At 37.8% G+C, this 15447-nt stretch overlaps 1 protein-coding gene across 2 annotated transcripts in view; it reads right to left on the minus strand.

The window, feature by feature from the left end:
- The window catches only part of RABGAP1L (RAB GTPase activating protein 1 like), a 689556-nt gene extending 679176 nt beyond the window's left edge, over positions 1 to 10380 (minus strand). The window contains exon 1 of one of the 2 annotated variants that reach the window (XM_051998907.1): positions 10256 to 10368. The gene's annotated coding sequence lies outside the window, so the exon portion shown is untranslated. Of the gene's footprint in view, positions 1 to 10255 lie in introns of both variants that reach the window. The other variant, XM_051998908.1, reaches the window with a different exon arrangement.
- Positions 10381 to 15447: the final 5067 nt, after the last annotated feature.

Genomic DNA, 15447 nt, shown 5'->3' on the forward strand with positions numbered 1-15447 from the left:
ATTATATTTGATTTAGTGATGCCACTACAAGGCTGCCTAAAGAGATAAAAACAGCACCATGAATATAAAAATATTTGTAAAAGTTGTTTTTGTAGTAACAAAAAACTGGAAAGTAAGAAACTGCCCAAAAACTGGGGAATGACTGAACAAAAATATGGTAAATGAATGTAAAATGCCACAAAATACCACAAATGAGTGGGTCTAACTCAGTGAAACTTGGAAAGATTTATATGAATCACTGCAAAATCAAGTAAGTAAACCAGAAGAAACATTTTTATAATAAAACATTATAAAGACAGAAATGAAAGACTTAAGAACTGTGATTAATAGAATGGTCAAGCAAAGTTTTATAATACTCATAATAATCCAAGCTCTCCATCCTCCTGACAGAAATTTGTTGAACTCAAGATTTAGAATGAAAAATGTATGTTCATTCTAAAATACAGAAAAAAGAAAAATATGAGAAAATAACAGAAGGAAAGCCAGAAGGAATCAAAGACAAGCAGGACAGCTTTGAGAATTACATGTTAAATTTATTAAGTGTTTAAAAAGAAAAGCATCATTTACACAATAGAGATTTGCAATTTCATACATAAACCTTTTGCGCTCTTTTCTTCAATGTATATACATGTGCTTATTTTATTTAGTTTTTGTTAAATTCATCAAAAAATAAATGTTACTTACACTTATTGTAAGAACAGTAATCAAAGAAGTGAGGAAATCTATGGGAAACCCCACTTTTTAGTTATCTATTTAAAATTGGGAAAAAAAAAATCCTAACACTGAACTCCTTGAATTACCTTCTGTATGTCCTAAGTTTTTTTTTTTAATACTTTGTATTCCAGATGAAAAAAGTTATGAGGCACTATTAGTTCAATTACTATAGTCACTATATCTAGCCCAAAAATATTTAAATAAGCCATTAATAGGATCTGCAGATATCTCATTGACTGCTCTAATAGTGTCTAGTCAATAACCATCTTTCACAGATATCTAAAACCTACTACCATACGTTCTTTTGGTCACTGAGAATTTCACATAATAGTCTTCAACTAAGTAGACTATCTCATGATAAATAAAACATTTTTTTATAAAGAAAAGGAATGAGTCATGTGATAGAATACCAACAGCATTTTATGCCGCAGAAATAATTTGATTAGGATTTTCCATGAAATAAACCTAGCCCAGAAACCCATCTTGCCATCATGAGGACATTATATTCTATTAATAACAAACCTCACTGTTACGTAATCCTTTCCAATTAAATAAGTCCTTTTTTCAAATAATCCTCTGAGATAAGTACTAAAAATGCTGTCATCCCAATTTTACAGATGAAGAAACTGAGCTAACAAGAGAAAGAACTTGCCCATGAGTCACAGAGCTAATACATGGCAAAGCATGGATATTAATTCACATCTTTTGACTTCAAATCCAATGTTTTTTCCACTACACCATAGTTACATAGTGTTACATTTCTGGAACAAGTGGAAAACATATAACCATTAGGTGTGTTATCTTTTGCAGATAGCACATATAAAACTAATAAGACACAGTACTATATAGTCAATAGATTGCAGTTATTAAATATGATAATCAATCATCAAGGTACAATATACATTTATCTTTGTACTGAAACACACTTTCCACAAATATTTTCTCATCAATCTAAAAGGAGCACAGACTTGATAAAGTTAATACTGCTTTTGCTTCAAAGAAAGTCTCATGTGAAATGACATAACCAAAATGACCACAAGTCATTAAAATTCATTTGGAAATTATACTTTAAAAGCCTCATTTGGTGCTGTTTTGAAAGGGTTATAGCAATGTTGGTATTGTCTATTCAGCATGGCAAAACAAAAACAACAACAAAAATTCTATAATCTTTTCAATTCTAACAAACATTTAATAGTCAATTATTAGATAATGCCACACAAAATACAAAAATAAGATAATTCCTGCACTCAAGCAGCCTAAATTCTATTTAGCTATACAACATACACATATGTGTAATAAAATTAGAATTTATGTAGTGCTTTAAAGTCTATAAAGCACTTTACAAATGTCTATTACTATTTCAATTTTACAGAAGAAGAAATTGAGGGAGATAAAGTGGTCTGCCCAGGGTTATACAGATAAGTGTCTAAGGTCAGATTTAATTCAGATCTTCCTGATTCCAGGCCAATACTCTAGTCACTATCCACCATCTAGCTGTATAAAGATAGATGGCAGACAGATAAACTCCCAGCGATAAGTGCATACACTGCATAGCATCCAGTACCCATCTGTAAGAACAAATACAGGAAAGATCCCTAATTGACTGCTCCTTAATGGGTCAATATGAAAACAATCAGTATGAACTTGGACAGACTTTGAGAGAAAGTGAAAGACTGAAGGCCTTGGCATACTCTGGTCCCTGGAGTCAGGAGGAGTAGGACATGACTGAAGGCCTCAACAACAACAACTAATGGGCCAGCACCATCTTCCAGGGTCAAAAGCCAGCTGTGGTAAAGAAGAGAATCCATCAAATCAAAAGTACCTATATAACAACTGTCTCCTCCCATCTCAAATCTGGTCAATAAAGTAACTGACAGAGAAAAAAGAAACTCACTTAAATATCAGTACACAGTAGTCTAAAACTAGCATTCCCTACTAGTCTATGTCTCCTTTGAAAGGGCTGAGTTAATAAATCAGGTCTCTATCCTACATCCTAAAATATATCAATCCATTGTATTACTGGAAAGAAATGTAGTTTATTGACTTGACTAGTGAAAGAGCAATAGCAACTGGGAAGAATGAGAAAGGGCTTCATTGTGGGGCCAGGAGAGGGGAAGTATGGCAACAGTAGTAATCTCTATTCTTCTTTCATGATCCAAGTCCACTATAGTCACTATCTCTAGCCCAAAAATATTTAAATAAGCCATTAATAGGATCTGCAGATATCTCATTGACTGCTCTAATAGTGTCTAGTCAATAACCATCTTTCACAGATATCTAAAACCTACTACCATACGTTCTTTTGGTCACTTGGGAAACACTGCACAAAGTCATGGAGATGGGAAATGAAATCTAGTGTTCCTGCTACATTTAGCTAGCAGGCCAATTGGAATGGAATTGTGTTTGATTGGGAGTAAGAGGAAATGAATTTGGAAAGATAGAGGGAAGTTTGCAGAAGAATTTAAAGGAAAAGCTTGGACTTGGTTTTTTGGGGTTTTGTTGTTGTTGTTTTAATCACAGAGACCATACTGGGACACAAATCTAGCAAAGAAAATACACCTTTAAAAAAAAAAAACTACTAAATTCAAGGTTCTGACCCTGATTCACAAATAATTCCACCCATAAGCATTTACTTACGTGGCTGAGGGTCATACATGCTATCTGTAACACAGTATAAATAAAGCTTCTCTATTGCTGCAAATGCTCCTCCAGATGGCTACTGAAGCAACATGAAAAGATTATCAAATATAAAAAGCAGTCTAGGCTCTTGGCCTCAGATACACCCATCTTCTCCCATTGTATCCTATACCTGACAACATCTACAAAAAAAATCAGCTAATGAAACAATTCCAGCAAATCATGCCAATAAATCTGGCCTGTCAGAGTCACTCTGGGTGAAAATAATCTAGATGGAACCAAAGCTTCTTCTCCTTTCTTAGCAATTCCCCAAATTCTTCATTTCTGCCAATTTCTATCCAGAATCCTAATTACTGAGATTTCTCTAGAGTTCAATTTTTTTTTTTGTATGAGCAACATGAACAGTAGTCATTCCCATTTACAGAATTTGAAAGGAATAGGTAAAGAAAAGATAATCCAATTATTTGCCATCTAGAAGAGGGGGTGGGGGAAAGGGGGAGAATTTGGAACACAAGGTTTTGCAAGGGTCAGTGGTGAAAAATTATCCTTGCATATGTTTTGAAAATAAAAAGCTTCAATTAAAAAAAAAAGAAAAGATAATACAACATATCAAAAAAATAACTAGATTTGTCCAGTCTAAGCAAGTTTGGCTTTTGTTCTGAGGATTTTTAACTCTTTAGTTCCCTATTTTTTTATTGTACGTGTAACTGGATTTTTTAAAAAGAGGGAATGGGAATTCTTGGAAGTGTTTTTGGTTCTATGCCTTATCATACCTGTGAATACATTCTTCATTTTTTTGTTGTTGTTGTTGTTAAAAAAATTATTTAGAAAAGTAACAGAATTTTTAAACAAAAAAGATGAAGCCTCAAGATCTCACTCCTAATCAACTGAAAGTGTGCACAGATAATATATCCTACTACAGGTTTACCATCCAAGATAAATTAGACAACAGAAATATACAAGGACAAAATCCAGCCCCTAGAAGACATTTTGTCAAAGGATAGAAACAGCAATTCAAAAGAAGAATTGCAAACTATTAATACCCTTATGAAAGAATGCTTGAAATCCTTAATAAAAGAAATGAAAATCAATCCAACTATGAGATTTCATCCTACAAACTGAAAAAGATTACAAAAAAGTACTGGAATAGTCAATGTTGGGGGAGTTGTGGGAAGATAGGCATACAAATGAGTTATTGATGGAACTGTGAATCAGTAAAACGATTTGGAATTATGCAAATAAAACAACTAAAATATCAATGCCTTTTTACTCAAAAGATTTCTCTGTTAGGCCTATATTGCATTTAAGTCAGAAAAAAAAAAGTCTATGAATACATCTAAATATTTATATTAGCACTTTTTTATGCTAGCAAAGACCTGGGAATAAAGTGGATGCCCATCAATTGGGAAATGGCTAAATAAAATCATGATGAGTTATGAAATATACATGATATAAAAATACAAAAATGACATATGTGATATGTACAGAGAGATGTGGAAAGCCTTATATGGACTGATACAAAGTGAAATAAGCAGTGAGGAAAACAATTTACACGATCATTACAACAATGTAAACAAAACAATAACCACCAAACAATCAAAGAGGAATATACAAAATTACACAGCAAGTGTAGCTCCAAAGAAGAAACATGAAAAAACATTATCATCCTATTCCTTTGCAGAGATGGGAGATTGCTAGATGTGGAAGACTACACATACTATTAGATTTTTTTTTTTAATGTGTTGATTGGTTTTGATTTTTTTTTCTTCTTCCACTTTATCTTTCTCTAAAAATAAAGGGACTATTTATCTTTAATAAAGGAATAAAGGTGTTTTACATCCTTAGACATGCATAACCTATATCAAACTACCTACCATTTTTGGAGGGAAGGAAGGGAGAGAGGAAGAGAAATTTGAAACTCAAAATCTTGTAAATTTGTCTCATATGTAATTGGAAAAAATCTATTAAAAATAAAGGGATAAAAGGAAAATGAGAATTAAAAATTTTCTCAAAAACCAACAGAACAATTAAAATTTTCAGTAAAATTTTATTTCAAAAAAGATTTTTAAATGTAATAAATATAAAATTATACTAAATGCAACAGGTTAAAAAACAAAGAAAGAATATTATAGGAAAGTCCCAAATATTTATAACAAAATTTCCCCAAAAATTACAGTCAGCTACAGAAAAACAATTCAAAACCTGCCCTTGATCTTAAATTGTCTGCTTCTAAGGAAGGCAATATCATTCTTCAAAACTTCAGTCATATTTGACCCACTTCTCACGTCCAACATCCCATCAAATGCCAAATTCCATAAGTTTCTATACAGCATAACACAGTTTTGCCTTGATTTCTTTTTCCATTATTATCTGGGCAATTCTAATAGCCACCTAATTGCTCCCCCTCTCTCCATCCTTAATACTGCTGTTAAATTAAACTTTTTAATCCTCAGTTTTAATCACACACCTTCTGACTCAGTTAATTATTACTTATGGGACATGGGGAGAATCATTTTACCATTATAAGTCTCAGTTTCCTCTCTGTACAATGAGGGGACTGGCCTAATTCAGCAATATCAAACTCAAATAGAGAAGGGTCATTACATAGTGATCATTGCAGGCAGCATAATGAGTTTTAAAATATTATATTGTCTCTATTTTATTTATTTTGTCAAATATTGTCCAATTATATTTTAAACTGCTCTCTGCACTCTGGAATGTTGGAAGTGTTGTAGGCCATAAGTTTGACACCTACTATCCTGATGACCTCTAAAATCCTTTCCAGGTCTGGCTAGTTCTATGATCCTAGTTATGACATTCAAGGCCTTCCACAAGCTAGCTTCTCCCAGTATTGCATACTATTTACTTCCTTTAGTGGAATTCTGTGTTCCAATCAAATTGAGCTACAACCTATTTCCATCTTGCTTTCTCTTACCTTAACTTACTTATGATATATATCCTCAAGGACACTCCTCTGCCCCAAATCTTGGCTTGCCAAAATCTCTCCTTTCAAAGTCCAACTCAGATACCAAATCTTTTATGCACAGTGTTAGGCACACAATAGATACTAAATAAATGCTTGTTCCCTTTCCCCTTCCCCATTCCACCAATTAAAAGAGCTCCTTTGTCACTATTTACTACCTCTTTTCCTATGCATTTAATTATGTTTGTGTGTGACAGTTATTTTGTATACATGCCTCTTCCTCACTACATACGGCTGTAAAATCTTGATCATTTTTTTTTTTCATCTCTGAAACATTTTGAACACTGAGGCTTGCACAGAGTAGACACCTAAAAAATGCCTACTGGATTATTACTGAATTTGTTTAAATAAAACACCCCATCCTAGAGAATGACAGGGGAAGTGAGAAACTGTAGAAACAAACGTCAATTCTTCTTAATTCTGTAAAGTGTGCTTTTTTTGTATCCACTGCCAGTCAAGAACTTAAAGTCAGTTTCAAATATTGTCATCACAGTGAAACAAACTCCATCCAATGCTGTCTTTTGCATACCATTCCACTTTGAAACTACGTCAGAGAAAACAGACAGCATTTCTCTGTCAAGTTTCTGAAATTTAAAAGACTCAAAACAGCGTCTTTCATCACAACTCAAAATAAGTTCATATATTTCCAATTCTATCACATCTTGTGGCAAATAGATTACAACTCCAAAAGAAATCCCTGAGTTGTCTTTGAGTGCCAGCAGTTGAAACAGTTTTAAGCTGCCACTCAGACCCTGAGGCCACCCTATACATAATGTAAAAATTGTACAGTCAAGAGCACATGGTAACTTGTGCACGCAACCTCCTGAATCTCACAGGCTGCATTTTCTTTACTTCTATCTCCCTACAATCACTGACCCAAGTCTTAAACAGAGCAACTTGAGGAGGACAGTCATCTCCTTTCACAGCCACTGAAGTCACAAACAGATGGCACTCTCCAGGATTATATTCTTAAAATAATGGAACTAAATTACTACTCAATGGTCACTGCACATTAAAGCCTCAAGGCTTTAATATCAAAGACCTAAAATTAGTAATGCTTTAACTACTTGTATCAGAAGTTAGCTTTTTAAAAAATATTCCAATAAGGGGAAAAAATCTTTATCTTCTCATTTTGTCTTTTGAGTTCAGATATCACATATTAGCTCCAGGGATGGCTTGAATGTGAAGTAATTGAGTAATGTGAATTTCCTGCTTTAGCTAAGACAACTGATGAGATTTTTTTCAGCTGGGGATCTTAAAAAACCACCCATTTCAAAATTCAGTTGAGTTATACTGAGCTGACTTTCTCAGTTGACTTAACATAAAGACATTCTGACTCCTAAAAGATGGCTTATAAAAAAAAACTCTAAAATTAAGGTTCAAAATGTGCTATATAACTTCTGGAGAGGTCATTAGACACTGGACTGTTAGCAATATCTCAATGGGACCAATATGTAAATTAAATAACAGCTTACTAATAGAAACAATCCATGATATTCAAAGTTCTTAAACAAGTCCCCAGTGTACCCATGTACTCCAAAACTTAGCAGACACCCTTACTTAATATATACTCTCAATTCAATTCAATAAAGTTATAAAGTACCTATGGAGTGCCAGGAACATCACTAAGTATAAAGAATATAAAAAGAAGCAAAAGAGACAGTCCCTGCCTTCAAGGAGTTTTCAATCTAATGACTAAGAATGCAAATTAATATGGACAAAGCAAGATCCATACAGGACAAAGAAGAAATAATTAAAAGAGTGAAAGCATTAAAATTAAGAGGGGGAAAGTTTCCTATAAAAGGTGGGATTTTAGTTGGAACTTAAAGAAAGTCAGGGAACTCAGTAGATGGTAATGAGAAGAGCATCACAAGTATGCAGGATGAACAGAGAAAAATGCCTGGAGTGTAGAGATGGACAGTGGAGTAGGTGAAACAGTGAGTAATGAATCAAAGATTATATGGAAGGGAATAAGGTGAAAGAAGACCGCAAAGATAGGAAAGAGCTAGGTTGTGCAGGGCTTTGAATAACAAACAGCATTTTTATTTGCTCCTAAAGGCAATAAGGGAGTTTATTGAGTAGGGAGGTGAAATGATTCAGATCTATGTTTTAGCAAAATCACTTCAGTAAGCTTAATGGAGAATAGATTGAATTGAGAAGAGACTTGAGGCAGGCAGACCCACCAGCAGGGTATTGTAGTAATCAAGGGATAAGGGTGATAAGGGTTTGCACTAGAGTAGTAGTACTGTCAGAGGAAGAGGGGGGCTATATGAAATTTTGCAAAGGTGAAATTGACAGGCCTTGATAATAGCTTGGATAAGGGGGGAAGGAGTAGTGAGCCCTAGTGAAGATGCCTCCCAGGGGATGAATTTGAAGGGCTGGGAAGATGCTATTGCCCTCTTTTGGACATACTGAATTTAAGATGACTAGGCCATTACAGGCGTCAAGAGTTCATGCTCTGTGGCAACTAACCAGCTTGAAAATCCGTATGTCAATCAATAAACATTTATTAAGTACCTACTATGTGCCAGGCACTAGTGGATATAACAAGAAAAGCAAAAAAAAAAAAAAAACCTGGCTCAGGGAATTCACATTCTAATAGAAGAAACAACAAACTAGCCTAAATGCCTCTACACCTTATTTAAAACATAACACCATGAACTGTGGGCACCTTGTACATTTTCACATTCAAATAACCCTATGCAGCAACTAATTATTCTTTGATTATTTATTGATAATATCCCATGTAATAACACAATATTCCTTAATGAGAGCAACAAAATGCCTGGAGTGACATTACTTGCAAAAGCCCTGCCTAATACCACAGGCAGGTAGGGACTTAATATAATTTAATGATACCAGTGATCCATAATACTATTAAATTCAACTTCAGACTTTGCTCTTTGTCATCTCACTGTCAGTTTCATGCATAACTTCACTGAAACACTGAGTCATAAATAAGTCAATATTCCAAGATCGAGCAATTTGGGTTCCAATATTTTCCAGAAGCAAAATCCATTTTCAATCTGACTGGAAGCACCATGCCAATACGGGATGATGGAAGCCAAATTTTGATACTTAAAAGTTCAGAAGTTTTCCAAAGCTGTTTTCCTAAGTATGACACACAATAACCTGTGCACCACTCAACCACCTTGCAAGCAGGTCTTAAATTGACTAAAAATCTCTAAACGAGAAGGATTTTTGTAGGCCTTCAGATAAGCTTCTCAAAAGCCAGAAGCTGTCAAGGCAATCTCAAGTTCTCCCGACAAGTTTTGCAAGGCACTGGCCATCCTACATCACTCACCACCAGTTCTGCAATCGGAGTAAATTAAGGTTCTGATCTTAAGAACTACTTTTTTCCCCACCCAAATTTAAGAAACCCAAGGGAAGGGGGGAGGGGAAGGGATCTGTAAAGCAGTGCTGTCCAAACTAGACGAACACCTAGGAAACTAACCCGAGTCCGCAGGAACGAGTGCGGGACCCCGGACAAATGGGGGCAGACCCCCCTCCGGGCGGCGGTGGCCACTGTGCAAAGTGCTCGCCCGATCCCCCAAACTTTGAAGCCGGGGACCAAGAGCACCGGGACCGTCGGGGAGGGGGAGGGGAGAGGGCAGTTGTTCCAGCTTTCTCCATCAGCTACTTTTCAGGGAGGACCGGCATCGAGACACCTGGGTCCCCGGGCAGGTAGCCATCCCCCGCGCCCCTGCCCCTGTCAGACCCGCTGGCCAGCAGCCCCGGCACAGCCCCAAGCGTCAGCCGAGAGGGGCCGCGGGGCGGCCGCCCCCGCCCCCTAGCCTGCTCTCGGGGCGTCCAGGAAGCGGCGAGTGCCCCCCGGCGCGCGCCTGCCCGGGCGGGCTCGGCCCCCGGGGGCCGCCGCAGCCGCAGCCCCCGCCCCAGCCCGCGCGCCCGCTCCCCACTCACCGGGGGTAGCGGCGATCCCAACTCTTCGTCCTCCGCCGCGCGGCGCGGCGCCCTCCTGCCTTCGGCCCGGCCCGTCCCGTTCACTCCGACTCCGCCGCCGCCGCAGCCGCCGCCGCCCGGGGGAGGGGGGAGCGAGAAGTGAGCGAGGGAGGCCGAGCGAGCAGGAAGGGAGGAGGTGCGGAGCGGGGCGGGGGACAGGAGGGAGGGGGGAAGAGCAGAGCGCGAGCGTCCCGGTCCCGCTGAGCGGCGGCGTGCGCGCTCCCCGGCCGCTTGCCCCGGCGGCCCCGCGCTGGAGGCGCGCGCACGCGCCGCTCAGCTCACCCGCTCTCTCCGGAGCGAGCGAGCGAGTGGTGCCTGCTGCTCTACCCTCACCCACCCTAGCCCGGGCTCTGGGCTCCCTTTGCGCTGCCTGGAAAGCCTCCCACGCGCGCTTCCCCAGGCTCCCGGAGCGAGATGCTGCAGGCTGAGGAGCGGGGGCTGAGGTCCTGCCGAAGGGTTATTTCCTTATCTCTGGGTATCTGCAAATGGGACTCGGAGCGCGTAGCGAGGATTCGCTGAAACCCCAAGCCCCCGTTGTTCGCGGGAGTTTTTCTCCTTCCCCGCATCTAGCTCTCCCGTCCTCAAAGTGCCGCACATACCCGTTGGTCCCCGCTGCCAGGGCTAGAGTTCCCCTGCACCCCGACATCGCTGACTCCCCTCTTTTCCTGGGACTTACTCCTTCCATGCAACCCCTCAGCCCAAAATGTTGTCAGTCACCTACTGACCTTCAAATCACTTTCACTCCTTTCTAAGGAAATTAATACCTGACTGTTCTCTGAATTTCTACTTTCGTACTCCCACATACAGCTTCTTGTCCTCTCAAGTAGCTTAGAATGTCAATTTCTCAATCCCCACAGCACCCTTTACTTTGCCTCAATTTCATGCAGCCGAAGGACCTCATCTTCATTCTTAATTTTGATTCAGAAACTTCCCTTTCTGGTCTTCTCTCATGTCTCAGCTTTGCTCCTAAATCTATTCTTTGTCCTCATAGCAACCTTTAGGCTTTCCACTTCCCCTCCCCCACTTCACTCAATCCATCAAGGTGTTCTGGACTCACTTTTCAGTCTAGTCTTGATCCTATGGTTGACTAGTTCAATTATACACTGTCCTCCACTCTTGGCTAACCCTCAGTTCTGGCTCAGTGCCACCAATTCCCTTTTTCTTTATTTGTACTTCTGAAGGGCTGCTAGACTTGTCACAATATTCTATTGGATCACAAGATCATAAGCCTACTCTGACACCTCAATCCAGCCCCATGTTGCCATGCTGCTAAGATTAAAAATGAACTTTTCTTCTCTTCCATCTTCCTTTCCCTACAATGAGTTCAAAAACATCATCAACCTGATGAATGCTTAGCAAAATTGTTCCCTCCTTGCACCTTTTCTCCTCTTTCTCTAGACATGCTTTCCTAGGCTTTTCATCATATCTCAAATTATAATCTCTATACAAATAACTTCTCAATCTAAATATCCAGTTTTGTTCTTTTGCCAGTGGTAGATTGTCAACTGCTTTCCAGAATCTCCATTTTAAGAAGGAAGCCAAAGTCAGCCACATCTATATTCCTCTAAGGGTGCAAAACAGGGACTATTAATATAATCCAGCAAGTGACACCAAAAAGAAATAATAGTCCATAATCAAAAGATAACAATGTCACTGAAGCTCAAAGGACATATGTCTATAATTGCAATAGATTTTTAACAATAGTATGAATTGAGACTTATGAAAAATGTATATGAACTGATAAAGAATGAAGTAAGAAAAATCAGGAAAATTTTCCAAAACAAGGGAATATAAATGGAATTTTTTTTAAAAAGCCTCTCTAACTATGATGGCCAAATTTGAGCTTGGAGAATATTTAATAAAATGTATTTCCCTCAGGGGTGGTAACTGAGAATCTGAAATATGTCAAGGAGACAACTAATAGACTGTTCTCTGGATCTAAAAGACCCGAGTTCAAATTCTGCCTCATTTACTAGCTGTTTGATTTTAGGTAAATCATTAATCTCTGTCTACCTCAGTTTCTTCAACTGCAAAAAAAGGAGAAAGTAACAATAGTACTTACCTCATAAGATTTTTGTGAGAATCAAATGAGAGAATATTTAGAAAACACTTGAACAAAATAATAGGTACTATGTAAATATTATTTATTTTTGTTAGTTTATATCTAACAATATTTAGTTGGTTTTGCTGAACTACCTTTTTTTCTCTTTTCTCTTTTTATTCTTTCTTAGAAAGTGTGGTTCAGTAGGTACAGGGTAATGTAGAAATAAAAGTGATATGAAGGTAAATATCATTAGTCAACAAAGTAAAGACTGCAGCAATGAAAGGTCATTCTTTTCCCAATACTGGAAACAAATGGATTTATTTATATCTAGAATGCTTTACTGTTTTTTAATAAGAGCTTTTCAATAAAATGTTTTTGGTAAACATGTTGCTTAGAGCATTGAGAGGCAGTATGACAATAGTTGGAGAGATGGCTTTCAAGTAAGAAAATCAAGTCAATAAGCATTTATAAAACTCCTACTATGCACCACACATGCGCTAAACTCTGAGAATACCAATACAAGGAAAAATAAAATGCCAGCCCTCAAGAAATTTATATTACCATGAGGAAAGTCTATAAATAAAAAAGGTCAGGGGATATTGGTGAAGTCCTGACAATCAGGAGAGGAGTAAAGAAGGATGGCTGACCTAGGCCCTTCCTCAAATTTTAAATACTGGTAGCAATTTACCAATGAAAGAAGGTAGCTAAAAGGGATCTTCCAGGATGAGAAGGCTACAGGAAAAAGAGGAAAATTTCCAAAGTGAGACAGTAACAGCTGAAAAAGACTAGAATTCAAGTCCTATCATTGATACTAATAGCAGTTTGACTCTAAACAAATCATTTAACTTATCATTGCACCAGGTAATTCTCAAAAGTAATAAAATTTGTTGAGAAGATGGCCAACTTGCATCAGTACAAGTTTCTTCATCTGGAATTTCTATATACTGATGAAACTATAGGTTTAGTGTCTGTGCCCTTAAAATGAAAAATAAAATAGTGGGTGGGGAAGAATTCCACAGGCAAAGAATAGGAGGGAGAAAGAACATTTTAGTCCCAGGAAATAGCATTGACAAAGGCATGGAGTTGGGAAAATTCAGGGCACATTCAGAAAACCATAAGTAATCTAATTTTCCTGCAACATTGAGTGGGTAAAGAAACTACGTGAGATAAGGCTAAAAAGGTTAGCGGTATTTTCTACATTGTGTACAGCTCAGGTTAAGGAGTTTAAACTTTAAGCAAAAGTCACTAAAGACTTTTAAACAGAGATAATGACAGTACTGGATTGCAATTCCATGCATGTGCAAACCCAGTAGCTTTGGGGAAAGAGGAGTTTTATTACATTGCTGCTCCATGGACACACACACACACACACACACACACACACACACACACATAGACACTCACACACTAACTGTGCCTTAATCAAAATTATCTATCTCAAAAATATATCCTATTGGTCAGAAGGAGGACAAGGTGAAAGGATATAAATGATTTTGCAAAACCTCTTCCCTTCCCCAATCATAAAAACAACTCTCTGAGCACATGCTGATTGACAGTGGACTTGGGGGCTCAGTTGGGTCACTTTGAAGTAGAAAGGACAATGTGTCCCATATTATTTATTACAGTTACTTCTCAAATGAGTGCTTAACTATACTGTCCCCTATGATTTCATTATCTCTTGATAGCAATATTATCCCAATAACCATGAAAAGACTAAAGGGAAGGGAGCTAGAGAATACATTTTATTGTAGTATTCATAGAACAATTGAGGGAAAATACTATAAATCTTGGCATAGATTCTGATAAAATACAAGCTACATAAAGTCATATAATGTTGTCTACAATAAAACCAAATTTTGTTTTGTAGGATTGTTTGTATAATTCGGGTTAACATTCTTAAGGTTTGCAGTATACTTTACAAATAGGATTTCATTTGGTCCTCACAACAACTCTGTTTTACAAATGAGGAAAATGAGAGTGAAAAATTAAGGTCATGCTGGCAGTGAATATGTGAACTCAGTTCTTCCTGACTAGGGCTCCCCATTTCACAGATGAGAAAAATGCTTAAGTAATTTGCCCTATGTCACACTATCAGTAAAATATCTGAACTCATCTCTTCATGGATCTAAGCCTTGGACTCTATGGCACTACCTGGCTCCCTCATGAATAATGTTACATTAGGTGACCCCCTAGGAAAGCTTCTTTTACACACTTCAATTTAATTCTGACACTTATTTTCTACTATGCAGAGTATGACAATTCCTCTCCAAAATTTCAGCAATAACGAATATAGTTATATCTTCCACATCTCAAGGGTTAGGAGCACCCTGCTCCCACCATCTGGACAGATGCAGAAAGTCAAGAAGTAGATGGATGACAGTCATTACTTTGGCTTAAGGAAGAACTAATACCCTTCTTAACCATGCAGATTCCCCTGGGAAAAGTATTGTGCTAATCTTTATCAATCATTTATACTTCCTTGCAAAGTCTATCAGTTTTCAAAGTTTTGCAAAGTTTTCAGGGAGAAGTTGGAGAGATGTTAAGGATAAAGGCATTAGGTGTGGGAAGGAAGGAAAGGGGTCACAGGAAAAAAAAAGTATACATAAACTAAAGGCTGGGACAAAGACAAACTTACTTCCTTAGGCAAGATTGCCTTAAAACCTTAGATTGCCCAGTACCATCCTAACTTCTTCCAGATTTTGGTCAATTATAGATATATGTCACTTTTGACACTCCTACCTCTATAAAATGAACAACTGAATACCTGAGCTCCAAGCTTGGGAACATGAACTTTCTCAATCATAATAGAGGGAGACAGAGTCAGATTTACCCAGAGGTAGAATAAGTGATATGACTGAAAGACACATATAGGCCCTATGCCTAAAAGTATTTCATCAGCCAGCTGTCACTGGTATCGCCAATTTTCGAATCTCTGCTTTGGGTTAAGGCATTATGCCTTTGGAAAGCTACTGCTGAAATATATATCTATTTTCTCGAAAAGTAATACATTCATTTCTTTAATACAGTCCATATAAGTAAATTGACACTTAGCAAGGCACTAAAAACACAAGATTATGATGAAAAGGAAGACTGAGAAAAAGATTCCCAA

This window comes from Antechinus flavipes, chromosome 4 (genome assembly GCF_016432865.1).
Source record: "Antechinus flavipes isolate AdamAnt ecotype Samford, QLD, Australia chromosome 4, AdamAnt_v2, whole genome shotgun sequence".
NCBI classification, from domain to species: domain Eukaryota; kingdom Metazoa; phylum Chordata; class Mammalia; order Dasyuromorphia; family Dasyuridae; genus Antechinus; species Antechinus flavipes.